Source organism: Perissodus microlepis, chromosome 1 (assembly GCF_051167445.1).
Source record: "Perissodus microlepis isolate ML-2025 ecotype Zambia chromosome 1, ASM5116744v1, whole genome shotgun sequence".
NCBI classification, from domain to species: domain Eukaryota; kingdom Metazoa; phylum Chordata; class Actinopteri; order Cichliformes; family Cichlidae; genus Perissodus; species Perissodus microlepis.
In genome coordinates this window covers 40,639,232-40,649,934 of record NC_140461.1, presented here as the reverse complement: position 1 = coordinate 40,649,934, position 10,703 = coordinate 40,639,232, and the positions used below count along the sequence as shown (strand labels likewise).

The 10,703-nt window shown below is 44.0% G+C and overlaps 1 protein-coding gene across 4 annotated transcripts in view; it reads left to right on the top strand.

Moving 5' to 3' along the window:
• Positions 1-6,340: 6,340 nt before the first annotated feature.
• The window catches only part of LOC146394302 (uncharacterized), a 132,398-nt gene continuing 128,035 nt past the window's right edge, over positions 6,341-10,703 (top strand). The window contains exon 1 of one of the 4 annotated variants that reach the window (XR_014799890.1): positions 6,341-8,723. The gene's annotated coding sequence lies outside the window, so the exon portion shown is untranslated. The remainder of the gene's footprint in view (positions 8,724-10,703) is intronic. The other 3 variants (XR_014799885.1, XR_014799887.1, XR_014799883.1) reach the window with 3 other exon arrangements.

Sequence of the window (10,703 nt, the reverse complement as noted above, 5' to 3'; positions counted from 1 at the left end):
AGGGGGTGCCATGAAAACAAAGAGAAATATGAAGATAGAAAAACAAATAAGAGAAGCAGAAAAGCATGTCAGAGAAAGAGAGAAAAGAAATAAGAGAAAACAAGTGAGAAATTAAGAAAGAACAAGTGAGAAACTAAGAAAGAATTTTTGAAAAACCACAAACAGAAAACCTAAAAGTGGGAGGAGACAACACAAGTATAAAAGCCAAGAGAGGCACACAGAGAACAAACAGACAAAAACATATTGGGCCAGCCTGAGGAAGGCGAAACTACGCCGAAACGTCGCGAAGGCCCAATAAAGTGCACTAAACCCAAGACATGGGTAATTTTTTGAACCAGGGCAGGGACACCACCACCCGGCCCCATCGATGGCCCGTGCACGCCAGGCTACCAGCTTGCTGGTGGCCTGTTCCTTACTCACACCTAACCCTAACCCTAACCCCTAACCCTAACCCTAACCCTAACCCTAACCCTAACCCTCCCCAGCCTAAGCCCTGACCTTAACCCCAACCCCAATGCTGACCCCTTTGTGCAGGAACCCCAATTCCATCCCCAGTTGTGGATGATGATACCCCAAGAGAGGGAAAAATAGAAACCCAAGAGAGGGAAAATTATAGATGGGCCACAAAGACAAAGAAATAAAGCCAAAGTAAAGACAAATATAGGCCAGAAAACAGGGACTGTCGAAGGAAAGTCAATGGAGGGGAGAAGAGTAAGGAGGAACTTTAAGGCAAAAGGAAAGGATACAGGGATTAGGAGACAAAAGGAAGAAGGCAAAGAAAAGGTAGGAAAGGAGAGAAGGAAAGAAGGGAAGCAAAGGATTAAGTAAAAGGAAGCAGCAAGAAAAAGGAAAAGCCAGAAAAACAAAAACAAAAAGAGAAAAACACAAAAAAAAGAAAAAAGCAAAGTGACGTGCATTCGGTACTTTCAGCTGCTGTAGGGAGGAGCCACAGTACATATAAAAGGAGGGGCAGAGAAGAGTCTCTTCATTTCAATTTGGCCAGCGACGCATGTGCACAGCCTGAAGAAGGCACAATCCAGCCGAAACGTAGCTACAGCCATGCGTCAGCACTAAAAAGTGTTTTTGTTTGTTGTTTTAGTTTGTTATTTTAGTTTGTTATTTTCGGGGGGGATTTCTTTTGATGTTTTTTCATTTATATATTGATTTACTGGCCTAAAAAATTCAAAACCTAAAAAATGGACTATCATAAATCTACAACCTAAAAATTGGATAATTTATGGATAAAAACAGTTTAAAAGCCTAAAAATTGGAAATAAAAACGACACAGAGACTAAATTCATTGAGCAAAGACAAATTTTATTAAAAAACAGTTAAAAACCTAAAGAACAGGACAAATACAACACAAATTCGGCAAAATTAAACATAATTTGGTACTTACCTGAACCTGAAAAAGAAAAGGACGGTACTTACCTCAATTCGGACCTGGGGATTGCCGGATACGGTAGATGGGATGGCGACAACGTAACGGGTCTCGGGAAGGGTCATGGTGCGGAGCGTGCACCTACTCCTGCCCTCCTCGTGCAGGGAGGAGTTTCAATTTCCCCTAACCTTACCCGCCAGGTCCTACCATGGACCCGCTGGGTTTCCCAGATTGACTGGGGCTCGTTGCCGAAGCCAGTTCCATCTCTTATCTGGTTACCCCTTATTTCTATTCTGCATCTCGCTCAGGATGCCTAATTGAATTCCTCTGACCCCTAATTTGGACCCCAAATTTGATCCCCAATGCCAATTTGGCCTAACCTATCCCCATCCCACATTCTTACCCTAACCTTAATCATAGCCACATGACTAATGCCCTATCTCTAGTCCCATCCCCAGCCTAAGCCCTGACCTTAACCCCAACCCCAATGCTGACCCCTTTGTGCAGGAACCCCAATTCCATCCCCAGTTGTGGATGATGATACCCCAAGAGAGGGAAAAATAGAAACCCAAGAGAGGGAAAATTATAGATGGGCCACAAAGACAAAGAAATAAAGCCAAAGTAAAGACAAATATAGGCCAGAAAACAGGGACTGTCGAAGGAAAGTCAATGGAGGGGAGAAGAGTAAGGAGGAACTTTAAGGCAAAAGGAAAGGATACAGGGATTAGGAGACAAAAGGAAGAAGGCAAAGAAAAGGTAGGAAAGGAGAGAAGGAAAGAAGGGAAGCAAAGGATTAAGTAAAAGGAAGCAGCAAGAAAAAGGAAAAGCCAGAAAAACAAAAACAAAAAGAGAAAAACACAAAAAAAAGAAAAAAGCAAAGTGACGTGCATTCGGTACTTTCAGCTGCTGTAGGGAGGAGCCACAGTACATATAAAAGGAGGGGCAGAGAAGAGTCTCTTCATTTCAATTTGGCCAGCGACGCATGTGCACAGCCTGAAGAAGGCACAATCCAGCCGAAACGTAGCTACAGCCATGCGTCAGCACTAAAAAGTGTTTTTGTTTGTTGTTTTAGTTTGTTATTTTAGTTTGTTATTTTCGGGGGGGATTTCTTTTGATGTTTTTTCATTTATATATTGATTTACTGGCCTAAAAAATTCAAAACCTAAAAAATGGACTATCATAAATCTACAACCTAAAAATTGGATAATTTATGGATAAAAACAGTTTAAAAGCCTAAAAATTGGAAATAAAAACGACACAGAGACTAAATTCATTGAGCAAAGACAAATTTTATTAAAAAACAGTTAAAAACCTAAAGAACAGGACAAATACAACACAAATTCGGCAAAATTAAACATAATTTGGTACTTACCTGAACCTGAAAAAGAAAAGGACGGTACTTACCTCAATTCGGACCTGGGGATTGCCGGATACGGTAGATGGGATGGCGACAACGTAACGGGTCTCGGGAAGGGTCATGGTGCGGAGCGTGCACCTACTCCTGCCCTCCTCGTGCAGGGAGGAGTTTCAATTTCCCCTAACCTAACCCTAACCCTAACCCCCTAACCCCCCCTAACCCTAACCCCCTAACCCTAACCCCCCTAACCCTAACCCTAACCCTAACCCTAACCCACCCTAACCCTAACCCCCCTAACCCTAACCCCTAACCCTAACCCCTAACCCCTAACCCCTAACCCCCTAACCCTTCGGGGACCGGACTCCCAAATTTGTTTTCCCCTAACCCCCTAACCCTAACCCCCCTAACCTTAACCCTAACCCCTAACCCTAACCCCCACAAGTGGGAGGAGCTAACAAAAGTATAAAAAGCCAAGGGAGGCAAACACAAAACAGAGAGACAAGGACAAGACACACTGGGTCGGCCTGAAGAAGGCAAAAACATGCCGAAACGTCGCGAACGGCCCAGTGATGCTAAAAGTGCACTAAAACCCTAGATAAGGGCAATTTTTTGAACCAGGGCAGGGACACCACCACCCAGCTCCATCGATGGCCCGTGCATCTCAGGCTGCCAGCTTGCTGGTGGCCTGCTCTTATACAAAACCCTAACCCTAACCCCTAATCTGCGGATTCTGACAGAAATCTGCAGCTATCCTTTGAAGCACCGCTCCTTTAAAACAGCAATAAGGATAATTATTAGGTTATCTACATTATTATGTAAATAACAAAATAACTTCAAGAAAAAATTGGGAAACGTAAAGTCCGAAGTCTTTATATTAAGGGCTATCAGTCAAACAATATTGTTTGGTCTGGGCCTAAACAGAGCGCGTTGTGTGTGACGTCTTCTTTTGCGCATGCGTTCACACTAGAGCGCGTTTGCTGTGGCATTTTATTTGTAGTGTGAACAAGCAGACAAAAAAATCGGATTTGATCAAAAAATCGGAATTGAGCATTAAGACCTGCAGTGTGAACGTAGCCTAATATCGCGCCTGAAGCCTGTTTTGACATGAGCTCTGTGTCTGCTCTAGAAACTCAGAAATTCAGTAGAGCTGAGCCGTACAGTAAATACTCACATGAGCCTTTACTGAATTCTGTAAGAGCTGTATAAAACACAGCTATGCATAAGTGTTTTGAATGAATAGAAATGTGACACATGAGAAGGTGTCTTTGACTGCTACTGTATAACTTATTTTCGGACTAGTTGACAAGTTATGCTCCGGTCATTGATGTTACCAAGATGGATGTCCTTTTGTAATATAGTCAAATTTTCCTTGTACGTTTCATTTATCCACCATCATACATTAAGCCAAGAGAGGTCATTATAGGGCTTTGGAGCGTGATGTCACGGGAGGGGGTACTGTGTTGTCGGTTGCAACGTTAGATCACACGATAGGGAAGGCAAGAAGCTGGAAAATGGGCTCTCTTTTCATCGTTTCCCCTCCTGGAGGCAACGGGAGGGATCTCCTGTATCCGATATTACTAAACGAAGACGTCAGGCTTGGACTGCAGAGGTCAGACTCGGACCAGCACGCAAGGCGAGTGCAACAAAAGTGAAAAAGAGCACCCATCAGAGGTAAACCCCGCCCCAAAAACATACAAACTGAGCTACCCACAGAGACCAGAGCTGTAAAGTCTCGACCAGGGGACTGGCTCGCTGCTGGAGCCCCTAGTGGACATGAGTGGAACTGCAGTTTCTAGCACTTTAGCATTGGCTTCATTTTTCAGTTCTGGAAACTGAGTGAATAACTTCAAAAAGGAGACATGCATTACATCTCACAGTTCCCACTGCATACCATGTCTCTGTAGAGGAATAGAAAATAGAGGTGGTGCACAGGTGAGGCCAGGTGGAGTAAGGCTCAGAGTCACAGGGATGTTAAATAAGTGTGACATGAAAAAAGTCTGGAACCCAGCTGACTCCACGGGAGTAAAACAGCCTGAAATTTCAGGATGTTTTTGCCTGCAGCTCCTCGCAAACGGTCATGAGAGGCAGTTCTCTCTTCCTCCACTAGGTGGCAGTCCAGGCCTGTGTAATGATCACCTTTGAATGTGTTACAGCATTTGTGCTCATCTCTGCTGTAGGCAGAGCTGGTAATAAGTGCACCGAGCCTGCTGAGCTGAGGATGCTGGGATTAAAAACATCTGCGCAAAACTCAAATATTACCAGAAATATTACCAATAATCAGTGTTTCAGTGTCTTACTGTTAACTGGCTGCATACAGCTTATAAGGCTGGTACCTGGTCCAGGGGATTTACCTAGACCAATGATAAACTTTCATATCTTCACAGTCTGTGCCCAGCTGGGTGACTATTTAAAGAGGAATGGGTTTCTTTTATTTAAAGTTCAGAAACAGCAGCAGAGAAGTTCATTACTGACAGGAGAGTCACCTCTGCACCGAGTGAAGCATCCGACACGGGGATCAAAACAAAGATTACAACACGAAGCTGGTGTTAAAGGGAACGAAAACTGAAGGCTCTGCCTCCCATTCTACTTTTAAATACTCTAGGAACAACAAGTAAGCCTGCAGTGTGAGAGCAAAGTGCTCTAATAGGGTGATATGGTGCTACAAGGTCATTAAGATAAGATGGGGCCTGATTATTTAAGACCTTGTATGTGAGGGGCAGGATTTTGAATTCTGGATTTAACAGGGATCCAATGAATGACATCCTGATAATAATGAATTATAGTATTGGGGGGGCAAACATGTATAATAAAAAGTATCAGTCCCATCACAGAGCCCTGAGGAACTCCATGACTAAGTCTTTGTCTCCATGTGTAAAGCTCCTCGTTGTTGTGTGACAGCAGCGATGGATCTGTCAGGGCAACACCCTCGGCTGAAGCTGCAGTGACTAAACTCTCAAACAGACTCAGGATAATCATCCTGGCCACAGTTTGGCTTTAGTTTGGCAGACGTCGCTCTTCTCTCTGTGCCAGCCGCTGTCTTTAATGGAGAGGGTCATTAAGAAAGCGAGCTAATTATTCAGCCCTCATTAGGAAATTAATCAGGAGTTTGTATCACGCTCAGCTGAGCGGAGAAACGCCTTCACGCTGGGGACTCGACTCTTTATTCAGAGTTTCCATGACAGTAAATAAAATGTTGACATGCTGAAATTTAAAATGAGTTTTAATAAAAGGCAAAAGTATGAAACTGAACATCAGAGCTCGTTTTCAATGCTGCCATCAGTACATGTCACACAATCACACACAGAGTATTTCTGTTGTCCGCAGTCACAGCCTTCATGTCAGAGCTGCAGTCTGAGTTTGTCGCTCATCAGACGCACCAGGAAAAACATCTGGACACGATGTCATCACAGGAAATGACTCGTAGGCATGTAGACGGAGAAGGAAACAAACACGAAACGGTGACGAGGCTTTGGCCTCCGTCATGTGTCCGAGGACGACGTCTCTCAGTGCAGTACCGCTAACAGCCACTAGATGCTGGCTGTAAAACTCAGGGTTTAAATATGTTTGAGCACGATGAGGTCCTTCACACATGTCCATGTGTGATGAGTGTAATCTTTAATGCCATGCAGTGCAGACAAAGGACACCTTGTGCTTACATGTGAGAAGCTGGCAGGATGTAGTTGATGCTCCCGCACCACCGTCAGTCCTCATGGAAGATCTTAACATCCTCCCACTGTCAAAGGTTACAGTTCAGTTAGACTAGATGAGAAGTAAAAATCATTGCATTGAATTTATTTTACTGGCGGAGACGGTTGTTCAGAAGTTCAGCATGCAACACCCCCAACCTGTGGATGTCACCTTTGTGGGAGTCAGTCTGCACAGATGTGTGCAGAACCTGTCTTTGCAACAGAGGCTGAACTGGTTGGCAGCTGGTTTCTAGTGATTTTCCTATTTAAAAGCAGATTTCTAATCTAGGTCTGAGCAGTTAATGTGAATTTCCGTATATAAGGACAACAACAGATTTGAGATTGTTTGCTTATTTATCACAGATAATTACTGTATTATCACAAACAGATTTCATATAAAGCTGAAAGCAGACGGGTGTGTTGTTGCCAAAGCTGCAGCTGACTGTGAGTGGTTGCAGACGAGTCTTTGAGGGAACCATTTCCAAGGCAACGAGATCCCAGGTTCCCTGCACACAGCCGCAATAATAATCTTTATTTACAGCACGGTCGTCAGCCACCGCGGGCTGTTTGAATCACATCCATAATTTTAGCTCCTCCCCTTTTAGGTCAAGATTTGAACACCAGTTTGGTGACACTGTCGAGTACCTGAAAGGACCAGGCTCTTTATGACATCATACAGATCCAAAAGAGAAAAACTGTGAGAAAGTGAGGGTCTGCAGCTTTGGTTCTGACTTTGAGTACTTGTACGTACCCTGATGCACTTATTTTAAACTTTCACGATATTTAAGCTGAACATCGTCCACAGGAACAGGAGATCTATGACAGGAAATAAAGGAAAGCGTGTTCTTTTCTGCAACATATTTGAACTTGGCTGTGACTTTGTTCCTCCAGGCGTCGCTTTAAGCACGTCTCTCAGTTTTCGTGTCTGTGATGGCGCTGCAGTCAGAAGTGTGAATGGACTCTGCAGGTGACCTCAGGCTGTCAGTCCCTGAGACTTGGTTTCAGTGAGGTGTGAAAGCTGAGCGATGAAGAGTCCAGATCACGGCTGGGAGGTGTTGCTGCACTGTTCAGCCACAACACTGAATGTTATTTATTATGTGCTGATTTGAGGAGAACGACTCGGAGGTAGCCATCGTCCCTCATTGTTCCATCACTGAGTGTAATGTCCACTCCCTGACAGCAAACAGAGCATGACAATTGGTGTTTTTAGGTTTGAAAGCTTCACCTTTACTCCTCCAAACATGCATCTTGTCTCTGGTGTTCCTGCAGTTTCCTGTTCATGGCGAGCTTGATCCTGGTTGGTTCCTGAACATCATAACTACTTTCCTCTCATTTCACAGTGACAGGGCTGGACTTCTTCCAGACCTCGGCAAAGGGACGTGACATCAGAATAACCTGTAGTTGTGTATATCTGCACTTCTCCTTCACTGAGTTGGTTGGACTTTGTTCAGAGTGCCGGTCAATCCAACGAGTGCTGTCACACAAATTAATCGTTATTAAAAGATTTGAGTGAGTGTAGATGAAGCCGTGTGATGCTTTTGTGTGGATTAGCAAAAGTCCAAACACACATCAGAACTGATTTTGGTGTGGACGACGCAGCTTCAGAATGTCTTTGAATGTGGTCCATCCCAGGAAACCAAGCAATTTAAATGAAGTCCACCAGTTTTGCCAAGAGGATAAGTCAGATATCAGCCTGAGTTCATGTTCATAGCTGCCAACAACACTGTGCTCGAGGTGCAGCCTGCTCAGAGACATTTCTACAAATATGAACGATATATCTGAGCCTGCATCCACCCTGGGAAAACAACAGTGCAAAGACATGATTAAAAGCCCAACATTACCAGCATGCATGCCTGAGATGAGGGGAAGGAAACTTCTGGCCACAACTGTATCTCCAATCGATGACATCATACAGATCCCAGATAACAAAAAGAAGAAAAAAAACTACAAACTCTTAAACATCCAGCAGTGGATGAAGGTGTGTTGTTCTGTAAAGCTCAGTTTTATGATTGTTCCTACGTTTCTGTCCTCACATGTGCGCACACACACACTCACAGACCTCTCTCTCTCTCTCTCTCTCCTCGGTGTCTCCGGCTGCTGAATCTACTCCTTTGGATGCTTTTTGGGAGGAGGAGCAACCCCGTCTCCTCTCAGAGCGAACCCTCTGTTGATTCTCGTTCTCTCCGTGTTTGCCGTCGGTTCAGGAGGAACTCCGCTCAGCTTCTCTGAGACTCGCTGCTGATGATGGACGCTCGCGTCTTCACCCCGCTCATCCTGACGCTGTGCAGCTTCATCCACGGTAGGCGCGCACACACACACACACACACACACACACACAGGTTGTCTATGGCTGTGAGGACACTTACCTGGATAAAGAATTGTAACCTGTGGACTAAAACCAGCTCTCCAGCTTTAAACTGCATCTTGATGCACATGCAGACATTTCAAAGATGCGTTTTTCAAACAGAACGTGAGATTTTTCTTTTACAGCCGCAGGTTAAAACTGATAAAAGTCTGACTGTGAATAAGAAGTTGATTTGATTAGAATAAATGTTTAACAACAAATGCTGTGATCAGATTTTGCTTTTGTCACATTTTATCTCTTTGGAGTGAATCAAAAACAGAACTTTAATCTGCAGATTAAATAAGAAGTTTGATTCTGTGCGTGCGGCGTCCTGCTGTTTGCTGAGGGAGAATCAGTGTGAGGTGATCCTCATGCAGTCCAGGTGTAAGGGAGGAAAAAGGAAGAAGAAGAATTTTGCACCTGTGCATTAACATTTCCACGGGTGGGTGTGTCAAACATGCAACCCGCGGGCCAGAACCAGGCCATCAAAGGGTCCAGTCTGGGCCACCGCGAGTCTTTGGGAACATTTCAAAGGAGAAGGGCGCAAAGCTGGACCTCTCACTGTATCTTCATCAGATTTATGTTCCTCTTACTGACACCATCCACGCTCAGCCACGTGTCACAGTACAGTGCAGCAGAGTTTTCCTGGGTTTGTTCACACAATAAGAAACAGTAGATTTTCTGCGATGCTTGTGGGTTGTGTTTAGTCACATTCATTTGAGTCAGCTGTGTTTCCGCTCCCCTCGTCTCCTCTCTGTGGATTTAGTGTGGGAGTTTTCTGTCAGTCGTTGTCGGGTCTTCTGTTGTGTTTGTTTCCCAGCGTACGTGTTTCCTGGTTTCCTGTGTTCAGGTCTTTTTCATGTTCTTTGTCCCGTGAGTTTAGTATCTATTTTCTCCCAGTTTCGTTCTAGTTCAGTTTAGCTTTAGTACCTGTCTTTGTTTGTACCTTCCCCCAGCCTAATAAACGGCTCGGCTGTTGTTAAACCCTGTCCCCGTCTCGAGTGTCGCTGCAATCTTTTTTCTTATCAGACATCTCAAGGATTAAATATGCAGTTAAACTTTTATCCACTCAGAGTAAGGGTGTTTTCTTTTTTACTGGGTTATTAGGCAGAAGTTTTACTGGTCCAGTGGAGATTAAATGGGGCTGTGTTATCAGGTTTTCATGATTCATGTCAGATAAAATCTGAGTGAAACGAGCTGCCGGGCCACTGTGGCAGCAGTGTTCGCTTATCTGTCAACTTATTTTTTCTGTGGGATTATTTTTAATGTAATCTCGTAGAAGAGATTAAAAAAGTCACCAGTTCATAGCTGGATTGTTTGTATCAACTCTTTCAGGTTTACAGTAGTCTCTATTAGCCTGCATATTATTACAGATCTTTATTATGAACATCGTTTGTTCACACCGTCTGTGGACGTCTTCAGTCTGATCGGCCTGCTGCAGGTTCAGATTATTCGCTGCTGGAGGAGCTCGTTTGCATAAAATCTGGATCATAAATGTCTTCTTAGAAAAAGACGTTTTGAACTACTTTACGTCTCTGTGCTGATTCTGGTATTTACGCTGTGAACTCAGCTCTGAGGTTCAGTTTAAGGTTTAAAGACGTCTTCTTCAGCAGCTGCCGCTTTCAATCTTTTGAAATTTTATTTCCCCAAAGGAAATGTTGACCTTTCACAGCTGTTCAAATAACTCAGCCAATTAAATCATGTTTTCTTGGTCGTTTCCTAAGAAGAATAAACATTTTTTAAAGCTAATAAAACATCTTTTGTTCCCGTTTGATTAGTGACAGTCTGTGGGGCGTCCTTGCGACTGTTGAACCGTGTCTCCCACCTTCTCTTAATGACGTTTGAAGGTTCGAGGATTATTGTGCAGGCAGTCACATTTCTGAGATCAGTACGAAACACACAAAGAGCCCAGAAGCTTCACGCCTTCACAGAAGT